A 16,459-nucleotide genomic window follows, 5' to 3' on the forward strand; every position below is an offset into this window, starting at 1 on the left:
AAACTCTGCATCAATGAGTTTCACAGCTCAGCTACTTGTTGTATGAAAAAGTATTTGCTCATGATTGTTTTGAATTTTGCCATGGATTTGCTTTGTTTAACACCTTGCCCTCAAGGCCTTTATTGGGAGTGACTGCAAATGGTTTGGTCCCTTTGGTTCCTTGTATGACTCTTGACTGCGTGAATCTCCATCACAGCGCCCATTTCTTCAGTAGGCCTAAGAATCCTCACCTTAGTTGATTCTGTATTTCCTTGCTGTTCTCTTCTCTATTCCTTTTCAGTAATTGCTACATTCTTATATACAAACTTTACTTTATCCATACCTGTAAGAAGCATTCTGGATGCAGGTGTAGTATGGAACTTTATAGTGCAATAATGATGGCACCATCTTCTCTATTCATTCCCTAATAATTCTTAACTTCAAAAAACTTATTTGAGAGCTGTTGAGTTCTGCACTAATGTAATCACAGAAATTTTTGTTACTTCATTCCTGTATAGCATAGTAAACTCAGAGCCCATTACTGAAAGAGTAAAACAAGGATTATTGTTGCAATGTACACCACTTTAAATTTATGAATGTGCATGTTAGGTGCCATGTTGTCATCCACTCGTGCAGTATTGTGAGTTACTAATGTTTTGTGGTTCTAAGCTAGAAATCTTGTGACTCTGGGTGTTAAACTGACTGGCAATTTTACAAAGGCTCTTCTGTCTGGACATCCCAAACCACTGACACACTTAAAGCAAATCTAAAATAGCAGAGAAAAGAGTAAAAGTAGGAAATCTGAGTAAGCTTCTTTCTGTCCTAATTCCTTGAAACTGTTTCCGTTTTCCACAAATGTTTACAGTAAATTGCAAGTATTCATCGAACAGTTTCAGAATAAAATTCACAACAGATAAACACACTTTAGTGTGTACCCTGCAAAAGGTGATAATAAGCAGCACTTATTTCCTTATAACAACGAAGTACTGACTTAGGAAATTATAACAGTGCAAGAATGAATACCAGTTCCCAGACATCTGTGGCATTTGCACAACTGTATCAAATAATAAACACAAACTGAAGAACCACTCAGAATATATACTAATATTTTATATTATTCAACCTATTGACAACAGCAAGATCAAATTACAGTATATGTCTACATTCTTCCTCACACCTATGAGGCTGAATAAACCATCATGCATTCCAGTGTAACAAAAATGATGCTTTTAGGTAAAAGGTGGAAAGAAAATTGGCTAGAAGTAGTACATCAAGAAATAGGTAAAAACCTGAGAAAACCAGAGAATCATCCGTAACATAATGGTACAGATTGAGTGAACCAGTATTTTTTTGATGATTCCAACCTCTCTTTTTTTATTACTGTTGCCATATATTGAGCTCTGGGAATTGAGTCCAGCAAACCACCAGCTCTTTAAGATGCATTCTGTTGTGTGAAAATCCTTTAATGGATTTACTCTACATTTGTAGGTGGTTAGAATCTCCCTTCCAAAATAGTCTCCTGAATGAAAATGTTTAAGTCATTCTGCTTCAGATTATTGTATATTATCCTGTAGCTCGTATCAGAAAAATTTACAGAAGATGATAATATTTTACATAATTTTCTTACATCATTAAATCTTCAGTCTGGTTTTGAACTAACTCTTCCTTCAGTTTGCATCTTGGCATAGGAAGTTTCTATTGCCCTAAGCTTATTCATCCCATCAGTCCTAAATTTATCTGCAGGAGGTAGATAACCCTTTGTTCTTTTTATTTGCAATAAATAATTTTATTTGAGCCTTTCTGGGAAAACGTCCAGGCATTGCATCTGTGTTAAGTCATAAGGTTTCCAGAAACAGTGGGAGAAGTTGTTCATTATCATTTTTGACCCTTGGTGCAAAGCATGTCCTCAGGGCTATTAGGTGTTCCTGTCTGACAAAAGTAAAGCTTCGTATTTCAGCCTGTACTTGTTTAGTAAATTACTTGAACTCTCTTGGTGTTTTCACATTTAGAGAGCTACACAAGGGAAAGAAATTTCATTTTAACAAAGACTGCAGAAAATGCTGTGCAGGGACAAAAGAAAGACCACCAGGCTTTCTTCCATAACCACTAACAAATCTAAGTTATACTCACCACTTCATATGTGAAACAAAGCATGTCCTAATTTTTCCCGCTCCAAAAAGCATGTCTGGCACTGTGCACGTCCCGGTACTTTTCCCGTTTGTACCTCAGGCATTCACACCGGTAAAGCGCAGATGTAGTGCAGTCTCATTCCAGACCACCTCAATCTACACGTACTCAAAAGTCATACAGTATTTAGCTATGTGACATTCTGCAATGTCCATGATTGCTGTATTTTTCTGGACATGTAAACTTTCTTGGCAATAAGTATTCTTTTTTTTGGCTTGTTTTGGTTTTCTTTTTACCATGGATAAATCCTTGCTGATTTTCTCTTGCAGTATGTTCTCTTGTGGTATATTTCTATGTGCATGTGATTCACACTAAGTCTTTTTATAACAAGGAAAAATGATTCTTGAGATGAAGAAGATGAAAAAAACCACATTCTTTTAGGGAAAACACTGCAGGTCAGTTGCTGACATGGAGACCCCTGTTAAGTTATTTTTACTCCCAAGGGATACTACAAACTTCATTATTCTTTGAATGCCTACCCATGTCTGTAATTTTTGCGGTCTCCAAGTTAAGTTGCTAGTGTCAGGTTTCAACTAGTGTCAAGTTTCTTTTGGATGTTTTTTTTACAGTGCATAATGTCAGCTTTATAAGCCTCCCAACAATGTCCTCAATTTAGTTTAATTGTCTTCTTGCAGGTGTCAGAAATCAGCTGACAGTTGTTCTTGGAAGTCTTCCCTATTAGAACAACGAACTCTGATCTTTTTACTATAGCTGAGACACATGTAAGTACTAACGAATACCTTGACAACCACACCACTACCATTTGTCATTTACTTTCAGCAGCTTTACAAATCACCATTTATGTCATAACTGGAATATCATACTCCAAGGAAAAACAGTTCTTTTATGCTCATTCCTTGTCTTGACTAGTTCAAAGATAAGAGCATTTGATTGCACCTCATTCCTCCTAGCATGACATATGCAAGTTCAGAAACCCATCGCTCATTCTTAACCAATCGAAAGCGATGCTTCCTTTCTCCTCACACCAAAGTCATTCCTTACATTTTTCTTTACAACTCACAGCAACAAAAATCTTCTTTCCATAATGTCTGGATTTATTACTGTGCTTGAATAAGTTCCCTGCAAGAAAATAGAGGCAGCATGCTGCGATTTAAAAACTGTGTCCATGTTTGCAGTTAACTCATTCAGCCTCAGAGATCACTCTGCATGTGTCTATGTGTATCTAGTAAGTACTTTAGCGGAAAAGAGATTTTGCACAATCTGAAAATGCCCAGGAGGCAAATTGTTTCATTAAAGTTCATAGTCAAAATCAACTTTGCAGGGGAAGGGTTATCTGTCTTTTCCAGATTCCTTATTACAGCCTGACAGCTTGTGAAAAAACCCCAAGTAAACAATCCTTTCATGTATGTTTAGCAGCTGACAGTTTTCTAGGGCATAGGGGTTTTTGTTTGTTTCTTTGCATTGCTATTTAGTAGAACTACAAATCACAGCAGGGGTCAATTAGTATAATTGTAAATGCTTTTATGGTTGTCACCTAAGTTTTATCCTTTAAAGCACCATGTAACATCCTGTATTGAAATGTAAGCAGTTCCCTATTACTACAATCTGATCTTTGGGCTACTAATTTTTTTGTAAGGGAAAGGTCAGTTTTAATTCACTCTGTGAATGCACATGCCCACGTGTGACAGTCTTCTAAATCTGGGGTCAGGGCTCTGACCCCCTCAGCACCAACCCCCTGTCCAACACCAGCCTCCTGAGAGAATCCCGCCTCCCCAAACCCCCCGGCCTCTGCGGGTCCTCAGGGGTGGTTGAACATCTTCCCCTTTCCCCCTCAAAAGCCAAATTTTCTCCTTTCCTTAATACAACCATGCCTCCAAGCAGTACAAATGGCACTCATTTGCCTGGAAGTGAATGAGCTGAGAGAGTTAAGTTCACATTCTTCTCCCTAATTTGGAATTGTTCAGAGGAAAATGATGGGTTTAATTTTTTTTCTTTGAAGACTTAAAGGTTTACATTCTTTCATTTCTAAAAGGTTTATGTAGCCCCTACAATCATGAATCTTTCCGATTGCACTAAAACCATAAACCCAAAACTGACTCTCTTCATTATGTTCCTTTTTCCCTTAATATTCACTAGCTCATAGTCTTGGTGTCCCCTGATCTCTTCAGGATTAAGTTGCACTTTACTTGGTAACATACAGTAGCAGTGATCCAGAATGCATCAGTCTCAAGGAGCTAAAAGCACCTTTCTCCCTTTTTACCCCCATAGGATTGTATTTTATTCTTCAGAGTCCAAGATGCTGTGAAATAGCAAGGTAGATTGAAGAATGATTTCAGAATTATTTCTTCATAGCTGTTAATTTGAATATTGCGTTTGAATGCTTTTGATGTTTCACATCTAGACTGACTTACTGCCTTTCCTACCCAGTTCCCCTCATTCTCATCTGATCTACCACTAAATACACCAAAACCAGTCCTGTCACAAACTCACCTGAAGAGGCATGCACAATCAGCATAAATACAGCATACTCCTTGCCTGAGCTAACTTCAGGACAGACAACTCAATTTCAAACATTCATTCCGGGTAAATTTCTTATACATGAAAGTCTATTTGCCCAATTCTTTTTAATGCCTTCAGTCTTCTCCTTTAACATCTATAACATTATTTGAATTACTTCCTTATAAAAAGACTGAGACCAACACACACCAGATGATTCCTTAAAAAGCTGAAATTCTAATATATTGTTTCAGTGTTAAAATACTGCTTTAGTGCTGAAAGCTAAGAATGATTATCTGTGTGAGTTTTATGAAATAGAGTGATTATTTGCTAACAGCTCTTTTTAGGCATTCAAAATATTGTACAGTGAATGGGGCAGCAAAAAGGTTTTTTCCATTCCAAGCAAAGACAAACCAAAACCTTTCAAAATTCCTCACAAAAGCACTTTATGCCTCTGAACAGCTGATGAACATGGAAATCAGTAGGGATGACAGAGTCCCAGAATCAAGTACTTCTTTGTCTTTGAGACAAGGAAGCTAAAGAAAATTTCTTTTTTTGAATGTATTACACTTCAGCTTTTCCACTTAAAATTAAATTATTAACTAGGTTGTAGAGACCGATTTGATACGCATGTTGTGCACCAGAGTTCCACGGATGAGTATTTAATCCTTAATAGTTACTTTTTATAAAGAATGAAAAAGTTCCAATGGGGAAGACAGAAAGGTTCCCACCCAGGAGAAGGCAAAAGGTGGACAGGATACTTAGGCGAAATCCAGATGACCCAAAAGAAAACCCTTATCTGGAGCAGGGCGAGCAACTACTGTTATCCACCCACCATCTGGACAACTTTTTCGACATGGGTTTTGTTGAAACAGATCTGTTCCCACACCTGCTTTTCTTTCTTTTTTTTTTCCCTAACAAGTATACTTTTTCCTAAAAAAGCACATAATCAAAAAAAGCATGATCAATTCTGTTTGTAATATATCTTTCATTTTTTGTATGGATAGTGATACATAAACATTTACTTAAGTAAAGACTTGCTTTGTGTGCAAATGACTACTACAATAAAGCACTTAGAAAAACAGATCAGCCGTGTTTTCAGTAAGAACGAAAACATGTTTGATAAATAATTCATTTATACCTACTGTGCATAATAATCACTCTTCTTAAGCCAGTATTTCTTGGAAAAAATCACCAGCCAACAAGTTGTCTGGAAATATGATATGTGGCCTCTCTCACACTGGGAAAAATCTAAACATTCATAAATAAGGGATCTGGGCTTATTAAAAAAAATGAACTCCTTCAAAATCTTGGTTTTGTTGCAGGTTTTACTTTTTATAGAGCATCTACTCCAGATTCTATTTAAGTACATATATGTATGTCTTGTTAAGCCTTCTGCCTCTGCATCACAGCTGCAAACCTGTACTGTCCTTGTATACAATCCTGACATTCAAAAAATATGTCATTGTTGTTCAGGACTTGCTGAACTACATGGGCTGAAAACAACAGATGAGAAAGGCAGTGCTTTAGTATTTGCAGTGATTACAGCATAGAATTTTCTCTGAAGATCAAGAAATCATAACACCTGAGAGAAATATTTTCTAGTCTAGAGGATGACTGTTTGCGTTCACTAGCATCACCTTTCATATCTGAGAAAGTATTGGACCCAAACATACTGCTTCCCTTTCAGGAAAAAAAAAAAGAAAGCGAAAGGAAATATCTTCTAATGCTTTCAATGCTTGGAGTCCACATAGATTTCAGGTGTAAATTACTCACGAAAGAAAACACTGCTTGTAAAAGTGAAGTTTTGATAATTAAATCTTATTGTATCTATCACTAAGGGTAACAGCTACACCACTATGTTTCACCAAAGGCTCCTGACTATTTTTTGCACAGATCATACTCCAACTGAAGAGGCTGGTGGCCCACATGTCAAATTTCATTCTTCTTTTTTGTATTGTTAACCACCAAAGCAAGAGTCCTAACAGAAAGTCAGGCCTTTGAGATGAATTGAAATCAGCTGATTTTATTTTCTTCCATAGTATTGATTTAAGATTTAAACACTTCCAGAAGGAAAAAAAAGAATATATACATGTAGTTTGTACAGAACATGTGTACGTTTTTCATATGCTCAAAAGGCGTATCCCAAACCAAGCTGAAATCAAGTGGCCTTTCATCTGATTTCGTGGGCTTTGAACTAATTCGAAGTTCAGCCAGAGCCATCATGAGCTTTTCAAGGGACCTAACGACGCTCAGCATTCATAATTCGAACAGTGACTGCTGGGGACCAGATATCACAACGCAGTGGTACTGGGTGGCACAGCTCACTGACGGGCGCGGGGAGAACTTCTGCAGGAGCCAGAAAGGGCCAATGCACAGGCAGAAATGGAAACCTGACTATTCATAAAACATGTATTGGGGAAGGTTATAAGGAATAAAACCTTGTTCAAAGCCACAAGCTGCAGGTTTTGCTTTCAGCACCTTACTGACGTACAAGAACAGTTAAAATGTTATGTAACCTATATGTATTACATCGTTTATGTACAGTGTGTGTTGCAATAGCACCTTATGTTAAATTGCTCTAATAAACTTATCCCAAAGGCCTTTATAATGAATAAGAGACCCATTTCTTTAGGGACCTTTCAACCTCCGAGACAACTCTAAGAAATTTCATCATCCTCCACGTAAGCATTTCAAAGAACAGGAGCATCATAGGACAAAGCATGAACAAAAGTTCACATTAAAGCTACGTGAGGTAGCACAGGAACACATTCAGGAACCAACAGAGAAATCACATTTTCAAAAAGAGTAAAGCCATTTGGATATAATCAATTTAAAATCTATTACAATATTGCCCTAATCTTGAAGCAGGATACAGCAATAAAAAAGAAAGCCAGTGAAGAGCAATTGGAGACCCCCCTGTAAAGATCTGAGGAAAATGGAGATAACTCCCCAAGAGCTTGTTACCAGATGTTGGTAATTTCACACTGTTACACTGTGCAAAGCGGATTTGAATTTCTATAACCTGGGAAAGATTAGTGTGCTGCAATCAACAAATTACAATTTGAATAATAAATTCCAGGTTTCGCCAACATCATCTCTATCTTTGCTGAGAAAAAAAAAAATACCCATAGTAAATCACTTCAGCAGTCACCTAAAAGGAGAGTGAAATACTGAATAGCAAGATATGGCAAACTAAGTGCAACTTTTTAAACTGGATCCTAGTTACATTTTGATTCTAGCCGGAGGATATGTGGCATTGATTAAACAGAGTCTTGGCTAGTTACCATATGATTCTGTCTCCTAAGTAGTTATCCCTATGATCAAAAAAGTAAATCAAAGGATGTTTACATTTTGGGAGTGGGTATATCTCCTCAATTAAATTTATTCTTAGCATTTCCCAAAGACCTATAAAATGTCAGAAATTATTAGAGTTATATACTTTTAATAAACAAAGTTTCTGAAATATGCACAATTTCATGAAGCCTTCAGTCTGTCATGAGCATAAATTAACTTCTTACAACTGCGCACAGATCTAATTTTAGTGCACTGTAGTTAACTGAGATGATGTAAGCCCTTGGCTGTCCAACCCATAATTGAATTAATAATTTTACACAATTTTCTAACATTGTGTAGAATATATTTTGCATGACTGGGTAACAATCTGTTCAGTATATCAGAGGAGGCAAGGATGAATTTGGAAAGATTTCAGACATCCCAGTCAGTGTTAAGAACTCTACTGTCTTATGAACTAAGATTAATTTACCTACGTCTTAAATGTTAATTCATTTAAAATGTATGGTATGAAGAAATGTTTTGGAATACTACAGTTCTTTCAAAGGGCAAATGAGGGAAGTTGAGTATTTGAATGAAACAAAGAGAATTGAAAATACATAAGAAGAAATACTGTCTACATGCTTGCCGCACAGGCCTGATGAACCGCAGCTATAAACAAGAAAGAACAAAACCTTTGGAAAAAATGAATACACCACAAGGATAAAAACAGTCAAACCTGTAGCTACAGAAGATGCATGAGCAAGAAGTGACAAGCTGACTGAAAAAATGCAGAGAAGTGAAGAGGGCAAACTCACAAATATTCAGGCAGTTTTGCCAACTTCAGAGAAAGGATTTTTTTACATGTACAAGAAAAGTGCAATTTGTAACTCAAACTCCATGTATTGGTGAGCTACTTTACATCAACATGCAATTTACAGATTTTCACTCTATTCCATAAGAAAAAAAAAATCTTGTTATTGTAATTGAAGCAACGCTTATAGGTTATACTCTTTAACACTGTTTATTTTGTGCATTCTTTGGTCATCATTGTTTGAGCTAAAATTTTGACCTTGCTGTCTGCTCATATATTTAGGACTATTTTTACAGAACACAGATGACCATGGGTGTTCCTATTACCCAGGATTCCCAGCTATATTAGGACCCATTCTTTAGTTATGTGGTCATGCATTACTTGTATTTTATTCAATGCACCAACATAATTCAACAGAAGCAAAAGAATTTCAGTGCAGTGAAGTCTCTGGAATAGAATCAGCTGTCAGTTGAGCAGGAAAAAGTATTACAAGATGCAAGGGGCAAAATGAACTAAGTTTGCACAGATTGTTTTGTAAATTCTAATTAGTCAATGCTATAATTTGTCACTAAATTTCAAGACAGATTTAGTAAGCAGATATGAAATAAACCGGACTTTTTTTATTATGAGATTTATATTGGAAGGCTTTATATAAAAGAAAACAAATAGTGAGTTTAAACAAATAGAATCAAAATTATTTCTGAAGAATACAGAACTACTTTTTGTCAGTATCTGTACTTCACCATTATCAACGGCAGCAAATCCTAGTAATCACATTAATGAACTTAGCAGAACTGAAAGGATTGGAGATGGTGAGTGTGGCCATTCATAAGTCTTTCAAAAACATCTTCTGAGATCAACCATATTCCTAGAGTCACGTGCATAGGATAACGTACCCATACTCTATCAGCCCACCTGGTTCAAGTGTGACTTGAGATCCTGCAAGCCAGTAGTCTTTCCACAGTGTGGTAGTCAAACACACAGCCAGACATACCCAGGCATCCATTTTGCAAGGATTATAAAGGTTTTTGTTTTGTTGTTGGTTTTTTGTTTGTTTGGTTTGGTTTTTTTGTTGGTTTTTAGGTTTTTTGTGGGGTTTTTTTGTTTGTTTGGGGTTTGGTTTTTTTTTTTTTAGAAAATGCAAAATTGATGAAAATTCACTTAAAAGTGACAGACAAGTTGCAACCTGGAAAAATTCTGATTTGATACTGGGGGGGAGGGGGCAATTACTTTGAGAATCATCAAACACCAGAACAGATTGTCCAGAGAGGTTGTGGAAACTCTCTGTATCCTTGGAACTATTCAAAGCTTGACTAAACAAAGTCTGAGTAAGCTAGTCTAATTGGTCCTAACTTCGAGCAGGATCCTCTGGGGACCCTTCCAACTTAAATTATTCTATAATTATAATATTCTATTACCACCAATATTGTGAGAACAACATAATGTAAAACATGGTGTTCTTTCTACCAAGTATTTGCTGCATCTGTGGCATTTACTTTGACATGACAGAGGGTCAGTGTTCAGAGGAACATTTTTGTTTTGAGACTGAGGGAAAAAAGGCAGTAGAGATTGAGGATCCAGGCAACTACCCCTTTAACATTGATATGTGGGTACAGTACCTCTGGATGAGATGCTGCTTATATGTGGATAATTCTAATAGTCTAAATTTCAGTCTGTCGTGCAATGCTTTGCTCTATTGCTACCATTCCTCTAACTGGGATGAGATTCAATAATGTTTTCCTCTGTTATGGAAATCTTTACACTCAAGGTATTTTTCTGATGTAGCAATTGTTCTCCAACAGCCTGAAAGCATAAAGGTCCTATTTAAAAATGGTGTTCCTTTTATCCTTCCATGTTCCTTCTGAAGCTTTGAAAAATAAAGCAGAGGAGGCAGCACTGTCCAGAGAAGTGGGGAAACACATGCTATGTCACAAGACCTAATTTTAGCTATAAACGAAATGAAATTGCCTTTAACCACCCTGCAAAAAGTGAGGACAATCTTCCTATCCCCACAAAGAGTGGCAAAACCATCTGTGATAATAAATTGGCCTTTGCATTGGGGAGACGTACAGGAGGAGTACCACCATCTTACACCCAATGTTTTGCCTTATAACCTCCTGCACCTCATACAGACCGCAAGCTAAGCAGATTTCTCAGTTCCTCCCTGCTCAGCTGGCAGAAGCTATTTTAGCAAGCGTCCCTCTCCTCTTGGTATATGTAGGAGAAATTGAGAGCAAAGAAAGAGCCTCTGCTGCGTCCTGATGACTATAGAGTCATGCTGTTTCCCACCTGCTGTCTCCCCCATCCATACCACTCTCCTTGTATAACACTCTCCCACCTTGCCGTAGACAGCCACACTTCTGTAATATCAATGGAATACAAATCTGAAAGAATTCCTGTACGCTGTAATAGCACTTCAAAACATCACAAAGGAGGAATTTAAAACCCTTGTGTAGGGTAGATTTTTTGAGCAATTTCTACAGAGTTTTTATGTGGTTAAGAGAGAAAGAGGATATTTTGTAAAGTATCAATAAAAGGATAAGAGAGGATGAGAGCATTGCCTGACAAAAGCCAGTAAGACATTTACGAGGACAATTCTGATATAGAACAAAATTATTTTGGTTATTTCCACCAATAACTTCGGAGAGAAAAAACAAACTGTACCATATGTTGGGCTTTGCAAAGGATTTAAGGTTCAGTTCCTACTGTATTTCCTGGGATATAGGTATCTTGCTGAAAATCTCAGACCCAAAACACATAGAAAGAAACATTTAATAAAGAACATGAATGTACTTTTATCATTTTTCACTAGCCTGAGAAACTACTTAGACTCCTGCTCATGCCTTCTGAAGAGATGGTGCTTGCACAATAACTGCTGCTCAAATGCCATGGGTAAATCATGATACTGGACTTCAGCATCATGTCAGAAGCATTACTTTACTGATGTTATCAAGATGATTATTTTCTCTTGAAATCATAAAGAAAAAATAATAGAGGAGCTGCATTTTAAAACCAACTATTTCCTGAAGATAAAAAGATGATCTGACCCTGTTAGCAATTTCAGTTAAACCCTCAGAAGTATATCTTTAGCTATGCATGTACAAACAAACAAAAAAACCCAACACTGTTCCAAATCCTACCTGTTACAGGTTTGTTTGGGGGTTTGATTTGTTTTTAACACCTACACATTTACTGTACCTACCATTTTATTAATTTAACATATTAAGGATTTTTTTTTCTAAAAACTATGTATAAAACTAATAAAAATATTGTCAAAATCACAACTACAAAATTTCATAATACAATCCCTTTCTATAGTGTTTTGGGTTTTTTTTTATTCCAAAACATCATAAATACCCAGAAAGAATCTGATTTTTCTGATTCATTGTACAGGGATTCCAAGTCAGAAATCATTACTATCACACACAAAAGATCAAAGTCTGTTACACATTTACTGTGTGAGAGTTCGGACTGCAGGGTTACTGCATTCCTGGACTGGGCAAAAATTCCTAGGCACTCATGTGAACTTCATTGAATTTTCCTGGACAATGATGACTTAAGGACAACAGAATAAATCTCTGAAGGAATATTTCCAGACCTCCAGAAAGTTACTACCCGTGATTTATCTTAAGGAACGGCCAGGAAGCACAAGGGTAGAATACAAGGATCATTTTAACTTCCTTGGAATCGAAAATATTTTACAAAGACATAAACCCTTATTGTTTATGTAAGTGTTTGAACACACATATGTATGTGATATATATGTTACACATGTGTTCATGTTTGAACACATTTTTTTCAAAATAAACATTTTTCATTTTTTTAAAAATATTTCTTTCACAATGTTCATCAAGAAAAGAGTTCTCAACAATTATTTTTTATTTTAACAAAATGGAACCCACACAAAGCAAATCGTTGGCTCCATTTGTTACATTTAGCAGACACTCACATTTTCACTTATTAACTGGAAGATGATTTCCCTTTGTTTTCTCTCACTATGAGCAAGAATTTCAATACATCGCATTTGAAAAAGGGCATTATATTCTTTAAATAAAAGATGCCGCTCAAATTATCACTAAGCATTCAAGTGTAAGGCCACTGCAGATAAAACATCAACTGCAATAATCACAATTGTTTTCATATACATTTTTTACTGAATTTTAGAAAAATTCTGTTTGTGAATAAAACTGCCGCTTCCCAGGTAATTGCAAGAAATTACTTATTTCATAATCTAGGACACTTAAAAGGTTTTCAGTCAGCATCATATTCAATGTAGTATATTACAGGAACCTTGTAGCTGTCCGATAGATCCATCAGCATCTGACTCAGTATTTAGGTGAGTGTTGGGCTGTCAGGCATTTTTCAAAAAGCACTTCTTTAAGTTTTCGCTCCAAATCGTAATTAATATTTAATTCAGTATATTGGATATCAAAATACAAGCCTGTGCCATATTAATTTGGATTAAACAGTGGGATATTTAGTCTTTAAATCAGGACAAACACTACATATATTATTTCAGAAACAAAACATGTATAAGAAAAGGATCAGCCCTGCAGTAAAATCCCTCTCTTCTTTCACCCTCCTCTCCTATCTTCTATTCCCCCTGCCCCAAGAAAAACCCAAAGCAAAAAGCCAATGACCTGAGATTAGGAATTCACACAGAAGGCACACGAGTGTCTAAATTCCACACAGAACCTCACCAAAAGAGCCAACTTATAGCTTGGGTGAAAGATGACAGTTAACAACCTTTAAAAGAAAAAATAGCAAAAAAATAGCAAGTGTCATAACTTTGAATGCAATAGCTACATTTTTCTCCCCCGATTTCAACACCTGGCTTGTTGAGTGCCAGTAGCCATAGAAACTCACTCAGCATGCCAAGGCTCTGGCACCGCTCTGAGGTTCTTCTGCAGCAGAGCGCAGCCTACATCAGCTGTTGTGCAAGTTACCAAATCTATCTACATTCATCAGCCATGATTTTCCTCCAAATCTCCCTCCTCTGTCTCCTATCATGTGTTAGGGGGGCTTTGTCTTGTTTTTAAACTCCTCAGAAAGTCCCTCCCTTTCTCCCTACTAACTGGAGATCGAAACCCCTCTCCTTGCTGATCATAGGGCAACCTAACGACTGACGACACCAAGTTGGGCGGGAGTGTTGATCTGCTGGAGGGCAGGAAGGCTCTGCAGAGGGACCTGGACAGGCTGGATCGATGGGCCGAGGCCAACTGTATGAGGTTCAACAAGGCCAAGTGCCGGGTCCCACACTTTGGCCACAACAACCCCAGGCAACGCTACAGGCTTGGGGAAGAGTGGCTGGAAAGCTGCCCAGAGGAAAAGGACCTGGGGGTACTGGTTGACAGCCGGCTGAACATGAGCCGGCAGTGTGCCCAGGTGGCCAAGAAGGCCAACGGCATCCTGGCCTGTATCAGAATAAGTGTGGCCAGCAGGAGCAGGGAGGTGATCGTGCCCCTGTACTCGGCACTGGTGAGGCTGCACCTCGAATACAAAATAGCATCTCAGTATCAGTGGCCGATCTTATTGTCCTGCAAGTGCTTCCATACAAAAGGACTAGCAGGAACTCTTTTGTCCTTAAAAAGAAATCACAAGAATAAAAAGAAAATTGAGATTAGCTTTGGCAGAAGTTACAAAAACTAAATGAAGGGCAAATCCACAGCCTCAGAAAGCCAGCTCTTTCGAGTGATTAGGATGACATAATCAGTGCCACAACTTCACAGAAAAATTAAGCCAGTAAAGCAGATGCAGTCTGACAGAAACCTTGTTTCTTAAAAAATGAAAAATTTTAGTAATTAACAGCAGTGTCCAAGGAATTATTAAAACATGCAGAGTTCATCTTCGAAATTTGAGAAGAATTGCCTAGAGCAGCTTGTTGGCAAAACAGCAATAACAGTTTATTTGTGACATAAATAAGAGCGTGACAGGATAATGTCCCACAAATATGCAAAAAGAGATGTAAACAGCTGAAAGAACATTGAAAACATTTGACCAATATGAAACTTGAAATGTATTAGAATTTTTAACAAGACACCTGGAGGATTCCTAAAACTAATCCTATCCCCCACTTCTTCATCCCCTGAACACGGTATGAGCATAACACAGGTTACAAAACTTAATTTTTGCAAGTAGTTTAACCTGGCAGAAATTGTACTGATACAAAAGATGCCCTTTTCATGCTTAGCTACTCATTTCTCACTTTCCCTCTTTGCACTCTCCCTTGTGCAAGTGCAAGTCTTCAAACCATCTTGAAATGGCCCATGCAGGGATCGATGGATTTCAATCCAAACTGGGAAGGGAGGAATAAAGCCAGTTTAAGCCATAGTAACGTCTCATCTGGTTCATTTCACAGTCAGCACAAATGGATGGAAGGGAAGGAAAAGCTTCCTCCAGTGGCAGGATTATATTACCTTTAAGTGCTTGTGGAACTATAACATATACTTAACATTTCAAATACTTTGAATAGGTGTCTTTTGCAAATTATAATAAGCCCTAGAAATGTCACCTAGTATAAATATCATGATGTCTGCTGTAGGTATAACACTATGTTGGCAAAACAGTTGATTCTAGAGATAGAGGTTTTGCTAGTTCCCAAATAAAATAAAGCAGTATCAGTAAAATCATGTTAAAGCACGTACACTGCAAATACATTACTGCATTGCACTAATTTGCTCATATAGAAGCCGTATGAAAATAAGACTTGACTAACATTTCTGAACTGGCAGAATTTCTAACACGAGGAGAATTTCTACTTCGCCTATGTTTTCAGGGGTACAAATAGCCTTAGGTCACTGTGCATGTGCAAAGTAGGGAGTGAAGGATCAGTACTGGCTCTCTGTGATGTATTTGAGATGCACAGTTTAGGAAGATCATTCTAACCAGGAATTTTATTAGGGAATTCTGTGTACAATAGCTGTAGGTTCCTTAATTTATATTTGCAAATGAAATTTATATTCCAGAAGACAATAGAACAATGCCCTGTTGCACTAGTACTCCTCAAACACTGCGTAGGAGAGAATTTTTCTCCTGTAGATCTTACAGAATTATAGAATAGTTTGGGTTGGAAGAGACCTTTAAAGGCCATCTAGTCCAAGCCCCCTGCCATCGGCAGGGACATCTTCAACCAGATCAGCTTGCTCAGAGCCCCATCCAACCTGACCTGGAATGTTTCCAGGGATGGGGCAACTACCACCTCTCTGTGCAACCTGTGCCAGTGTTTCACCACCCTCACTGTGAAAAATGTCTTCCTTATACCTAGTCTAAATCTACCCTCTTTTAGTTTAAAACCATTCCGCCTTGTCCTGTCGCAACAGGCCCTGCTAAAAAGTCTGTCCCCATCTTATTTAAATGAAGCATGAGAAAAGAAACTGCCAGAATATTTTAAAGTAAAATCACCCGGCCAAGATCACTTGAAAGGACAATTGCCAGACCACTACTTACTTTCACTTTTGACATCATTAGACTGCCTCCAAACAGAAGCACATGCCTGTGGATTTGGTATTTTAAATTTGAATACTTAATTTATACAGTATATTAATACTAAAATTATTTCAACTCTAAGTCTTCGTAAAAGAATTCACAGAGCTTTCACAGGATACTCAAAATCAAAAATCAAATAGTTATATGTGCAAAAAGTGAAAATTGGGCTGCACAGCATTACCCTGACATATATACCATACATGTGCGTATATGAGCTGGTACCTGTAGTGGGAGAAGGACTACTGCAAAGAACAGTCAGACTTG

The sequence above is a fragment of the Calonectris borealis genome, chromosome 15 (assembly GCF_964195595.1).
Source record: "Calonectris borealis chromosome 15, bCalBor7.hap1.2, whole genome shotgun sequence".
NCBI classification, from domain to species: Eukaryota; Metazoa; Chordata; class Aves; order Procellariiformes; family Procellariidae; genus Calonectris; species Calonectris borealis.